Source organism: Prionailurus viverrinus, chromosome A2 (assembly GCF_022837055.1).
Source record: "Prionailurus viverrinus isolate Anna chromosome A2, UM_Priviv_1.0, whole genome shotgun sequence".
In the NCBI taxonomy this organism is placed as follows: Eukaryota; Metazoa; Chordata; class Mammalia; order Carnivora; family Felidae; genus Prionailurus; species Prionailurus viverrinus.
The window spans coordinates 39,008,449-39,021,815 of NC_062562.1; the positions used below are offsets into that span (position 1 = coordinate 39,008,449).

The 13,367-nt window shown below is 40.6% G+C and overlaps 1 protein-coding gene and 1 long non-coding RNA gene across 2 annotated transcripts in view; one reads left to right on the forward strand and one right to left on the reverse strand.

The window, feature by feature from the left end:
* RYBP (RING1 and YY1 binding protein) overlaps positions 1-13,367 on the reverse strand; it is an 86,168-nt gene that overhangs the window by 13,641 nt on the left and 59,160 nt on the right. The window lies entirely within an intron of this gene.
* LOC125160525 (uncharacterized) lies at positions 3,765-9,271 on the forward strand. Its single transcript, XR_007150273.1, has 3 exons — positions 3,765-3,876; positions 8,295-8,523; positions 8,956-9,271. It is a non-coding gene; the product is annotated as an uncharacterized LOC125160525 (long non-coding RNA).

Sequence of the window (13,367 nt, forward strand, 5' to 3'; positions counted from 1 at the left end):
TACCATTTTAGGTTACTCCTTCCCAACAGTACACATCCTTGAAACAGGGTAACCACTCTACTCTGTACCAGAAAACAAACCTTCTCTCAATTCCGACTCCAACTAACAAATTTTTTTTTAGAAAACAAACCATCCCCTTTGTCTGTCTTTCCTTCTGCCGTCTTCACAGCTAAGAAGGAGAGCATGGACTCTGGAGTTAGGATAACTTTATATAATAGGCTCTGCTACTGGAGAGCTCAGCAGTAGTAGTAACTCAAAAGGGAATGGGGCCCTATCTCATTTAATAGAGCTGAAGCGAAGATTAAACAAGGTGAAGTTTACTTAGCTTGTCATAGGACATGTACACAGAATGTATAAATACTTAACAAAATAATTCCCCTTAGAAGTAATATATATACACTACTTTTCCAGCTGCAGATGTATCTACCACCCTTCCTCAGGTACTGGGAGGCAAATATAAAGGTTTACAAGTGAGACAAGTTGGTAAGCCCTGCCCTAGGAAAAGGATTCTAGAGACACATATCTTTCACAAAAGTTGGTGTCCCAAAGCTAATTATGCTGTCTAGCTTCAACACAGCAGCACTAAGCATCTTCTTCAACATGGCTACCAATATTTCTACATACTTCAGAGAGCACTTTGGCTGTAGATATTCCTTTTATTTATTTTATTTAATTTTTATGTTTATTTATTTTTGAGACAGAGGGAGACAGAGCATGAACAGGGGAGGGTCAGAGAGAGAGGGAGACACAGAATCTGAAACAGGCTCCAGGCACTGAGCTGTCAGCACAGAGCCCGACGCGGGGCTCGAACCCACGAACCGCGAGATCATGACCTGGGCTGAAGTCGGACGCTCAACCGACTGAGCCACCCAGGCGCCCCTGTAGATATTCCTTTTAAAAGAGAACGCCTTCTGGGGCGCCTGGGTGGCGCAGTCGGTTAAGCGTCCGACTTCAGCCAGGTCACGATCTCGCGGTCCGTGGGTTCGTGCCCCGCGTCGGGCTCTGGGCTGATGGCTCAGAGCCTGGAGCCTGTTTCCGATTCTGTGTCTCCCTCTCTCTCTGCCCCTCCCCCATTCATGCTCTGTCTCTCTCTGTCCCCAAAATAAATAAACGTTGAAAAAAAATTTAAAAAAAAAAAAAAAAAAAAAAAAAAAAAAAAAAAAAAGAGAACGCCTTCAGGGGAAGCTACCAGGCTTCAACTGTGCAATATCTACAGTATTACCCAAATCTCACCAGACACAACTTGGTTAGGAACAGCTGACTCCAACAGAACGAACGAATGCAAGCATCATTCATAAGCAGCAGAATCAACAATGTTCTATTCCAGGTTAAAAATTGCCGTTTTGAAAATTCAAATGTCTCTTATGCCCTGAAACACATGACTTTACAAATAACCACCACTAAGTACAGGCACCAGAACTTTTTTTCTAGAACTCAGAAACATATTCAAGTAGGTAAAAGAGCAACAAATGGTTTAGAGTCTTGAAAGCAAGACCTGTATTTCATAAGCAAACCTGTGAGCAATGAGTATCTTAGCCCCATAGTTCTCAAAGCATGGTCCAGAGATTCCTGGGGGTCCTCTAGAACTTTTTTTTTTTTTTTTCCAACGTTTTTTATTTATTTTTGGGACAGAGAGAGACAGAGCATGAACGGGGGAGGGGCAGAGAGAGAGGGAGACACAGGATCGGAAACAGGCTCCAGGCTCCGAGCCATCAGCCCAGAGCCTGACGCGGGGCTCGAACTCACGGACCGCGAGATCGTGACCTGGCTGAAGTCGGATGCTTAACCGACTGCGCCACCCAGGTGCCCCCCTCTAGAACTTTTTAAGGAGGGTCTACCTATGAAGGCCAAAACTATTCCCATAATAATTTTCCGTAACTTTTACTTCCACAATAATTCTAAGACATCACTTGCCTATTCACTTTCCAAAGATTACATGACATGTAACATCACTGCTCTGACACCTAATGAAATGTATGTCTGTACAACTGACCCTTGAACAATACAAGTTTAAACCACACGGGTCCACTTATACAGAGATCTCCTGATACAGTACTGTAAATGTATTTTCTCTTCCTTATGATTTTAATAATGTTTTTTCTCTAGCTTACTTTATTGTAGGAATACAGTATGTAATATAAAATGTGTTAACTGTTTATGTTACAGAAAGAGAAGGTAATAGCAGGCTATTAGTAGGTCATTGCTTTCTGGGGGGAGTCAAAAGTTATATGCAGATTTGACTTCAGGGGTGGGGGGGGGGGGGGGGGACTGGTGCCTCTGACCTGCGTGTTATTCAAGGATCAACTGTATAGTTTTGTGTTCTAAACATTTCTCAGTTTTCATTTCTGATATGGAAAACATCTATAGATACAACCAACATGATGCGAAAGCTCCTCGGGATCCATAATAATTTTATCAACAATGCAAGAGATTCTCTGGCCAAAAAGCTTGAGAACTGCTATCCTAGGACCATGCCAAATTATTTTTTTCTGTGCCAGTCTGCTTCATTATAGGCAAAGAAAGAAGAGACTTTCTTTAGATGGCAACTTCTAAAATAACTCAAGCTTAAAATCTTCCTTAGCAAAACTTCAAAAAGGAAACATGAAAAGCAACATTACCTCCAACTGCAGGTTAAAAAAACAGTTTGAAAATAAAGAAAAATTTTAAACTTACTAAACATCAGAACAACTTTCAAGAAGTGGGCTTAAAAGTATTTCAACCATAGACTATAAATCTGGCTTCCTTCTATTTCCTCTCCCCTGTGGTGCCTAAAATAACAATTTTATTGTGGTCATTCAAATATTTTAAGTAAATGTCCCATAATAAATATGCCCTTTAGATCTCCCACAGCTATCTTTCCAAAAGCAAGCCCACTGACAAAGAATGTACTAGTTGACTTTATATAAGGAAAAATGTTTCCTAAACTGTTTTTAAACTGGACCTTCTTTGAAGGTAGCTAACTGAATCTCTTTTTTTAATGTTTATTTATTTTGAGAGAGAGAGAGAGAGAGGGAGGGAGGGAGGGAGGGAGGGAGGGAGGGAGGGAGAATCGCAAGCAGGCTCTGCACTGTCAGCACAGATCCTGATGGGGCTCAATCTCAAGAACTGAGATTGTGACCTGAGCCAAAATCAAGAGTCAGATGCTCAAATCACTGAGCCCAGCAAGGGTTCCTAAGTGAATTTCTTTTTGATACCTCCATTCATTATTTTCAACATGAATTTTATTCTACAGCAAAAGACTTCAGTGTTCAGACTGAAAAGGTCTTTTGCTTGCTGAGGATTTGGTCCGAGTAAGTGTTTTAGGGAATACTACTCATACTGGAGGCAGCCTATCACCGGAGCCATTGGTCATGTGACTACAGGTGTGGTAGCAACACTCTTCTCTTCACCAGCCCCCTTTAGAGGAAAGCCCAAACAGGCATCTAATCCCTAATTTCTGGGCCAGCATCCTCTACCTCTCAAACTTCATTTGAATAAAGGGGCAGAGACATGGCATGCCTTGTGCTGTCTCCTTTCCCAGTTTCACGTCTGGCATTCTGGCTTTTGTTTTGAAATTCACTAAACATGTTTTTCCTGGTGCCTACCATATGCTGAGGCAGGGTGCTGTGCACTTGGGATGTGCATGCATATATGCTCATTATCCAAGGAGTTGGTAAGACATGACATAACAGATACCAATAGCCGAGATCACTGGTGATGGTCCTCTGTGTTTTATGGGGTGCTCCCTGACACACAAACCGGATCATAAGACTTAACAGGTGAGATGCCTAAGCTTTCCCTCTTCTTGCTTTCTGTACTTATTTTGGGACCTAACTGAGTGACTGTGAGTACTACCCTCTCTAAACTTCAGTTTCCTCACTGGCAAAGAGATTAGAGGTAAGTGATCTCTAAGGTTCCTTTAGCTGAGACACCTGTATTCAATATTTAATAAAGACAACTACATAGAGTATTTGTTCTCAAGGTAGAGGCAGGTTTTCAGTTTATGCTGTTAGTAACTCATTTAGCCTCTTATTTTAAAAAGGATTAAATATCATGGGGTACATTCTACAAACTATACTGTTGGTTTAGTGACTATGATATGACCCCTCTCTCCTGCTGCGAAAGACATACGAAATTACCTTATAAATCATGTCAATAATTTAGAAGGAATCACAGAAACTACAAATCTCTAAGCAAACCACATTTTCAGATGCAAATAAATCCAATGATGAACCAAGGTTTTCTCTCTCCAAGAAACACTTTACAACAGCAATCCAATCTACTCTGCAAATTACTTTATAGTTGTCAAAGATCCCATTTAAAATGCATTTAAACACTTCAAAATTACAGTTCATGTCACAAAACTGGGCACCTGCAAAGCACACAAAAGAATTAGTAAATCTTCAAAGGGGAAAAAAAAGGCAATTAGATAACTCAAAGGAATCTGAGGTCTAACAAGTCCATTGCCTCCTTCAGGTCTTGGGTTTCCTCACCTGCAAAATTAAAGCATTGGGCTTCATTAAGGTCATCGTTTAGGATTCCTTCAAATCTAATCCTTGAAAAAACCAAACCAAAACGTACATACTAGACAGTAACCGTTCTAACAAACATGGCTAGAGCTAGTTCATGGTCAAATTATCATGTCATAATGGGTTTCCTACATCACTGGGAATCAAAACTTAAAGCCCGCCATCACTTGGCAAAGAGGTTCACCGCAGGGTTTTTCAGCCTCAGCACTGTTGATCTTTTGGACCTCCTAACTCTTTGCTATAGGGGCTGTACTTAAGCACAGAGGAATATTTAGCAGCATCCCCCCCCCCCCACCAGATGCCAGGGGCACCCCAATTCCCAAGTCATGACAGGCAGAAATTTCTCTAGACACTGCCAAATGTTCTCTAGGAGGCAAAATCACTCCCAGGTGAAAACCACTGTTATGTACAAGATTATCATACAGAGAAGCAAAATATCTACAAAGATGGGAAAGCAGCCCAGAATACAACAGTGCTTCTGTTAAAATGTTATCGAAAGATATCCACCAGAAACATCTGTAATGTGTTCATCATCTTAATTGTTGGAGGTTACCAGAGAGTGAGATTTAGGAAGAACAATCTGAAGAACTTTGAATATATTAACAGTGGTTTTTCAAATGAAGTCGTATGATCACTCTTCTCAAACATTTTGCGATACTTTTACTAAATAAAGTTCTATACCTCACAGCAACACAAGGATTTACCTGTAAGATATATCATTTACACTGACATTAAACAGAAGTCTTTGGTAATTTCATATAGAGCCAAGCATCACACATTTGGTCGGGAACATACCAGTCGCTGAGATCTAAGTAACAGTGTTTTAATGTGTAGCACGTATTCTAAGGGGGGAAAACCCAAGGTAAAATGTAAAGCAACTTCAGTATATTAATAACCACGAGACTGGTCTGACCAATCACCAAAGAGAAGGCAGAGGAAAGACTATTTGACGGTCTCTACACAATTTCAACTCTATTAAGATCATCTAGATTTCAGGCATTTCAGGTGAATCAGTTTTTTTTTTTTTTTTTTTTTTTTTTTTTAAATTTTTTTTTTTTTTTTTTCAACGTTTATTTATTTTTGGAACAGAGAGAGACAGAGCATGAACGGGGGAGGGTCAGAGAGAGAGAGGGAGACACAGAATCAGAAACAGGCTCCAGGCTCCGAGCCATCAGCCCAGAGCCCGACGCGGGGCTCGAACTCCCGGACCGCGAGATCGTGACCTGGCTGAAGCCGGACGCTTAACCGACTGCGCCACCCAGGCGCCCCTGGGTGAATCAGTTTTTATTTCCAGTAAGGGAAGGGAAATTTTAGGGTTATCTCATTTCAAACGGTTGAAAAGTTCGATGCGAATGAAGGCGAGAACTCTGAAACCACCAGTAGCTCTCAGCAAGAGAAACTAGCACTGGAGTTTGAGAACTCCTTCAACTCCATGAATAGGATTTTGTTTTGCTGGGACAGTGTGGCACAGGCTGGAGATCGGGATTCAAAGAGCAATTTAAACAGTACGGTAAATCTTTGAGTTAAATATTGGTCCTATTTGTTACACAGGGATGAAACATTTCTCAGAATCAGAAAATAATGAGAATTATTTGAATAAGAATAGAAGTTTCAATAAAGACGAGAATATTTTGAGATACACTGTCAGCAGTCACGTATCACACCCCCAACAGGTCCGAGCATGCACCTTATCTTAGTGCCTAAGAAATCAGTGATGCAAGTATCAAAATCTATGTCAGATAAGGAAAACACATTTGTTGGAAAATGTTGATAGCCACGCCTCCTAGAATGAATACTTTTAACTCTGAGGGACCCGAAGGAAGTGTTTAGGACACTACATTAACCAACATCTCTATGTAAAAAGTGAATTCTGTGCACAGCCCCTACCCACCCTTGAGTACTTTTCTTCCCTTAAGCAAAATTCTCAGAACAACTTCCCTAGCAATTAAGTGTGGTGAACTGAATGGGCGCTGCCTAATGCTTTCAGTGTCAAATCATGTGTTACTACTATGGTGAGAACACCTTCCCAGGAAGATATACTCTCTCCCCTTCCTCATTCTTAACATGCTACTGTGACCTCAGAACAGGGGCTGCTTACCTCTACTACTCATCCCTACAACCCCACTTCTGGATCTTCACTGTCTTCCTCCATTCTAGCTCAGGGCCTAAACACCTTCCTCCTCAATGTCTTACCTGCAACGTCCAGTCTTGCCCCTAGTTAATCCCACATGACGCTACTGAGACCAAGGGTCTGAAAAAGAAAGCGTAATTGGCGATTTCTCTGTTTAACATCTACCCCCGACCACGGTTTACAGAAGTAAATCTGAACTCCCGAACTTGATGGGAGGGGCTCCTCACAACTCGGTTCTGACGATCCTCTCCAGCTCACTCCGCCTCCACCACAGCCTGCTCCTGAGCTCTAGCTTAAGCCACACGGACTTGAGCCCATCTTTTTCAGAAGATACCTTTTATCTCTTGCTGTATTTGCTCACCATACTGATCCCTTAGCTTCTGAAATGTCCTTCCCCATAACTGATGTGCAAAACCCATACGTACCTAAGACCCAGCTCAAATGCTGCTTTTCCAAATTCTACTGGCTAATACCGGTTTGTGGCCAGATTTTCAGGGTTCCCTAACACCCTCTGTATTATAATCATTCTGTCTCTCCTTACTAGATTATAAACATCTGAGGCCATACTGACACTTTACATTTTGTTTTACTTCCCAAACTTGCTTCAAAGTAACTGACAAGAGCTCAGTTAATGTTGCCTGCAAGAACCCAGGTCCTCTGTACAATGTGGTGCAGACAGCAAGTGCTGTATCAGCATGTGACACAAGATTATATTATCATCATGCTGTACATAACAGTCTCTCTGGGACTCAGAACTGAGGGACTTTGTACAACTCCTCTTTCACACTGCCATTCCCCAGCAAAACACTAGGACACAGGAGGTTCTCAAAGAATATCAATACCTACCCCAAAGGCAGAACAGCTCCCAGTTTAAAAGAGGGGAAGAAAGGAGCAAGAAAATGAATGGGGAATGCACTGCACCCTCTGAAGAGGCACTGTGTCACGTGTCCTGCACGCATCACCTCACAATCCTCACAACTTTCCCAAGTCACTGAAGGGACCAAAGCCTGAAGGTCCAACGGTAAACGGAAGGCTAGAGCCGGTAGAGTCTAATCCAAGTTTATGCTCTTTCCACTAACCCACACTGCCTGCCCAGTGAACCTCGAGAAGGAAGAAAAGAAGTGAACTGAAGCCAGTGAAAGTGAGGAAAACACAAGAGAAGACTATACCACAAGAGACACAGAGGCAGAGACAAAGAGACAGAGAAGAGAGGGAGGGAGACGGAGATCGACTCCAAGAAAGAACAGCCAATATTGAAAGCTGCAGCAAATGAGGACACAAAAAACGAGATCTCTGAATCTGCTAATCAATGAAGTGCATTTGCAAAAGAAATGTTTCTCTTCTGTTCCTTCACTACATAACATATGTGCCCCTTCACCTTTCCTCTGACCTCAAATATCCCAACTATTTCAACATATCCAACCTACACTCCACAACTATATAGGTATGGAAAAAGCAGACTCTGACATTCTGTTGTACGATGCCTGTATTTTTAAATATCTAGAGCCCAGGAATTGGTACAAAATTCTTAGGAAGTCTAAGGAATGCTCTTCATCTTTTCCGTTTCTTTAGCAAAGTAAAAAGATCTATGGGTACTAACAAATGACTTCTCAAAGCATTGCACAATTAGTAAGTCCGCTTACTTAACCTTACAGGAACCACACTATTTTCAAGAGTAAGCACTGTGGCATCAAGTGGGATCCTCATACTACCAGCAAGCTCTCCAATTACACAGCTTTATCTAAATCCCTGGCTTGTAAGAAGGGACGTTCGGATACACAGAGACGGTGGTGTGGTGCATACCTGCAAGTACCCGCACCACTCTGGAACAACTTCTCAAGCTGGCACTCCACTCCACATCAAGTATCTGCCTTTGGCATGAAAGTAAGCCAATCTTCATGCCTTGTAGTAAGTTTCCAACAGGGTAAGGATCCTACAGGTTCCAAAAATGACTCTTACGTGTCTTTGTTTGAAATGGGCTTTTTTTTGTTCTTAAACCAAACTGCTACAACTGCACTTTGTTTGAAGGTTTGCTGAAAATTTGATTTGCTAACTGGCAAAGATAAAATAGAGATTTTTCAAATTCTTTGTTTTAGAAGTCTGAAAACACAAATGTTTTGTTTTTAACTAATTTTAGAGTTGCAAAAATGGTACTCAGCATATACCCCTCACGCGGCCTCTCCTGATGTTAACTTCTTATATAAACATAATTATCAAAACCTGAAAATTAACACTGGGGTACAATACTGTTAACTAAAATGGACACTTTCTTTTATTCTCACCACTCATCCCACCAATGTTCTTTTTCTCTTTCAGGATCCTGTCTAGGCTCGTGCATTGCATTCTATTGTTAGTTCTCATCAGCTCCTCAGTCTCCAGGTCTCTGATGACCCTGAAACCTTTGAAGAGTACTGGTCATTATTAACAACGTCCTTCAATTGGGGTTTGTCTGATGAGTTCTCTCGAAAAAAAGAAGTCACCCATTTTCACAACACCAGAGCCAAGATGTGTATCCTCCTGTGTGTCTGTTTTCACACCTTATTTGCAATGTTAACCATAACCACTTGGCTAAGGAGGTGTCTGTCAGGTTTCTCTAAAGTTATTGTCTTTTAAATAAACATCTTGAGAGGTATCTTGAGACTATATATAAAAATATGTTGTTTCTCCTCAAACTTTCACCTATTAACGTCAGCATCCAAATGTGGACTGTGCAAAAATTACTATTTTGTTTTGGTTTTGCCCAATGGTGGCTTTCTGGGTGCCTCTTTCTTTCTGTATTTACTAACTGGGATTCTCCTGGAGGTAAGAACTGTCTTTTCTCTCCCAGTATGGATTCATGGATATTTACTTTATCCTACAGGTTAACATCCAATATTACCATTATTTATTTTGTGTCTCCAATCACTTCAGCTTTGGCCATCAGGAGCTCTTTCTTCAGGTTCAGTTCTACAATCCCTCATCCTTTTCTGAGGCCTTAAAACTCTACAAAGTTTTAGGATCAACTGTTCCTAGGACTATTTCACATTCCTAAGCACTGTACCCAAAACCAGTTACAGCCCAGCTAGCAAGGAATAAAACACCCTAACTTACCAGTCATGTAAAGTGATAGATAAATCACTACATCCTGTCCCAATCAGCATTATATTCCAGACAGCACAACTATTAACAAAAACGGGTGATGCCTAAGCAAATGGGAGCTCTAGGTATCATTATGAGTACATTTCCTCCAAAGGTACTATTTTAATGCCTCTTCTAACAGAAAACTGCTGTGCTCTAAAGACATCCTTGATCACCAAACAATTTGCGGCCAGAGGTAAAAATGCCAGAAAGAACAATGATGGATTCCAGTTAGGTAGAAAGTGTTCTCTAAAACACATTCAGGGAGGGGGACTTGGGCGGGGGGCAGACTTCAAACTCTGAAAGAACCTGGAAATATTCTGACCAGGAATAGAAAAGAGCACAAAAGCCAAAGCTGAGTGCATGCTCCAAATAGCAAATAGCCTCTGGTGGGGGAAACAGAAGCCACCCCTGCCCACTTTGTGCGGCTCTGTCCATGGCCTTGGAAGAAATAACTAGCAGCACCTCCAAAAGGACTTCCCTTTGCTTTACAGGTGCATGCTTACCTGCCATCCAAGGAAAACCAAGGGAGGCAGGTAGTAAGAGTAATAGGTGCTGTGGCCTGCTAACTAGAACAACTTTTGCCTAGCATACATTTTAAGAAGGCACAATTTACATAAAATGCACACAGTTTTAGCATTACAGTTTAAGTTTTGACAAATGTATACAGCAGTAGTCATCACCCCCAATCCAGATTCCTTTGTGTCCACCTTCCCAGACAACCCCTACTGCCAGCTCCATGAGGCTACCAATTTGTTTTTTGTCACTATGGTTTAAATCTTTGAGTTTCACATAAATGAAATTATATAGCATCTTTGCTTGTATGTAGTTATTTTTGCTGAACATAGTATTTCAGTTATTTTTGCTGAACATAGTATTTCTGAGATTCACCTACGGTGCTGTATTTTGCTTACCCAGTCTCCTAATGATGGACAGTTGGGCCGTTGCCAATTTTTAGCTATCATGAATAAGGCTGCTATTAACATTCATGCACAAGTCTTTGTGTGAACATGTTTTCATTTCTCTTGGCTAAAATTCCTATGGCAAGTATATACTTCACTTTATGGTAAGTGTATATTTAACTTTTTAAGAAATCGCCCAACTATTTTTCAACAGGACTGTGCCGTGTTACATTTCCTCCAGCAAAGTATGGGTATTCCACTGTTCCACATGTTCAACAACCCTTGGTACTATCAGTCTTTTTAATTTGAGTAATTCTAGTGGCCGTACAGTAGTATCTCAATGTGGTTTTAACATGTAATTCCCCAAAGAATAATGATGTTCAGCCAATGTGTTGCCTAGGATGTACTCTTATACAAGTGCAGTTGATGCCTTACCAGAAACAGTAAGATTTTACAGTATTTGTAAAGATCAAGAGGCTTTCCAATACGGTAACTGTTGAAGCTGGGTGACAGGTAGAGAGACTGTGGTCTCTACTTTTGTGTCTAAATTATGTTTATTAAGAATAAATAAACCAGAAGCCTGCTGGGTTGCATGCCCAGAGAATGTCTTAATGTTTTAACGGAGGTAAAGAACTCAGAAAAGAATGAGGTGAAGACAATTACTTGTCTGATTCTGGTACAGAGTAATGAAATAAAGCATTTCTGATTCTGACTTAAACAGCCTAAAGAAACTATGAACAAACTCCTAAAAATTAGCCAACTGACCCAGATGATTAAGCGTTTATGTACTATATAGAAAAGTTTGTGTAAATCAGTGAATTAGACGCAGACACACAGAAGACAGGGGACCAGACCAGCAAGGATAGCTACCACTTTAGATGACAGAATGAAATTCTGAAGAGGTTCAGCAAACTGGAATAATGGACTTGAGATCAGACAATAAGATTTCACAGGACAGCGGTATTAACGAACATAATCTGCTTCTTGTACTTCTTAATCTGAATGCGACTGGTCCAGTCAAGAGTCACAGATGTTAAGAAAATGGAATTTTAGCTCTGGTTCTTTATCAATTTGCAGAATAATAACCAAGAAACACAGCCTTCAGCCTCAGTTTCCCCAGTTGTTAAAGAGAAAAGACCTGTCCTATGTTCCTCCCATAAAGTTAAGGAGAAAATGTTGGACAAGGAAAACAAACACTTGGGGAGACAAGTAGAGAAGACCTATTTTGGTTTTCATGTTCACATACACTTTTGCACACATGTTCAAATTTTAAAAACTTTGATTTTAGTAAAAATGGAAGAATATCTCCCCATATGTCATAACAACATATGCCTCAGAGGGCTGATGCTACATAAATACCCCAGCAAGAAAAACAGACAAGCCATCATTGCCACACTACATTTACTGAGTACCACTGGGGGTAGGTACACCCAGTGCCAACCAGGGTTAAAGATAAAGAGCTTTTAAAAATTATACTCTATATTCCTATTATTAAATATTTCATGGAAAATAATTTAACCCTGATTATTTTAACCGATTACAGCGAGAGTCCCTGGAAAAGTATGAAAGGTGGCCCCAGGCCCCCACAGTCCACGCTACTGTTTTCATCGGTATGTCCATGACAGTGCCATCTCTGCTACCCCAGCAACTGTCTAGTTCCCGCTATTAATAAGGAGCCATCCACACACACACTCAGGAAGCCGAGAATGCACTTGTAAAAGAACATGCTAGAATTGAGAATACAATGTTTTCAGAAGCAGATTACAATGCTCTCAACTTCTGACTGCTAATCTGGCATCTTCCCCAAGTTAACTTTTCAAGAAACTTGTTCTTTTTAAAAAAAAAAAAATTTTTTTTAATGTGTATTTATCTTTGAAGGGAAGAGAGACAGTGTGTGAACAGGGGAGGGGCAGAGAGAGAGGGAGACACAGAATCCGAAACGGGATCCAGGCTCTGAGGTGTCAGCATAGCTCGAGGGCTCGAACTTACAAACCACGGGATCATGACCTGAGCTGAAATCGGTCGCTTAACCGACTGAGCCACCCAGGTGCCCCGAAACTTGTTCTTGAGTTATTACTATGTTAAATCCATCAAACAAAAAATACACTTAAAACTTTATCTTATACTTAACTGTTCTTAGTAATAAGTCACAGCCAAGTTATCTCACTATGCACACACATCCAACCTATAATCTAGTAAGAAAAACTTGAAAAAACAAACCAACCAGTAGTCATCTTCATTCTACAAGTAGAAAGTACTATCTCACAAGAATGACATCTACAGTTAATATCAAAGCTGTTCCCTTCAAACAGCAACTAACATACATATATATACACACACACACACACACACCTACATATATATACATATATATTTTGACAGCAGGGTGGGGGTGGTATTCTGTTTTCCTAAAGAAAGTTGTGATTCGTTTCTTTTTTTTCTAGTAATACAAGTTAATTCTAAAAAGGGCTAAGTGTCTGTGATAAAAGTATGAGTTAGAAGCCAAAGCGGTAATGAGTGTAAACATTTCACACATTACAGTTCCCAGGGTAATCTTACTGTAGTTACAGGATTATTAATGCCTTCCAAAAATGTTAATAGGTAAGAGAATACCTACAGAGGTTGCTGGAGTATGCTCAATAACCTCTCTTGTGCTTAGTTTCAAAGAATGGTATGACTTGATGGTGTGAAAGCAATGCACAATCAGAA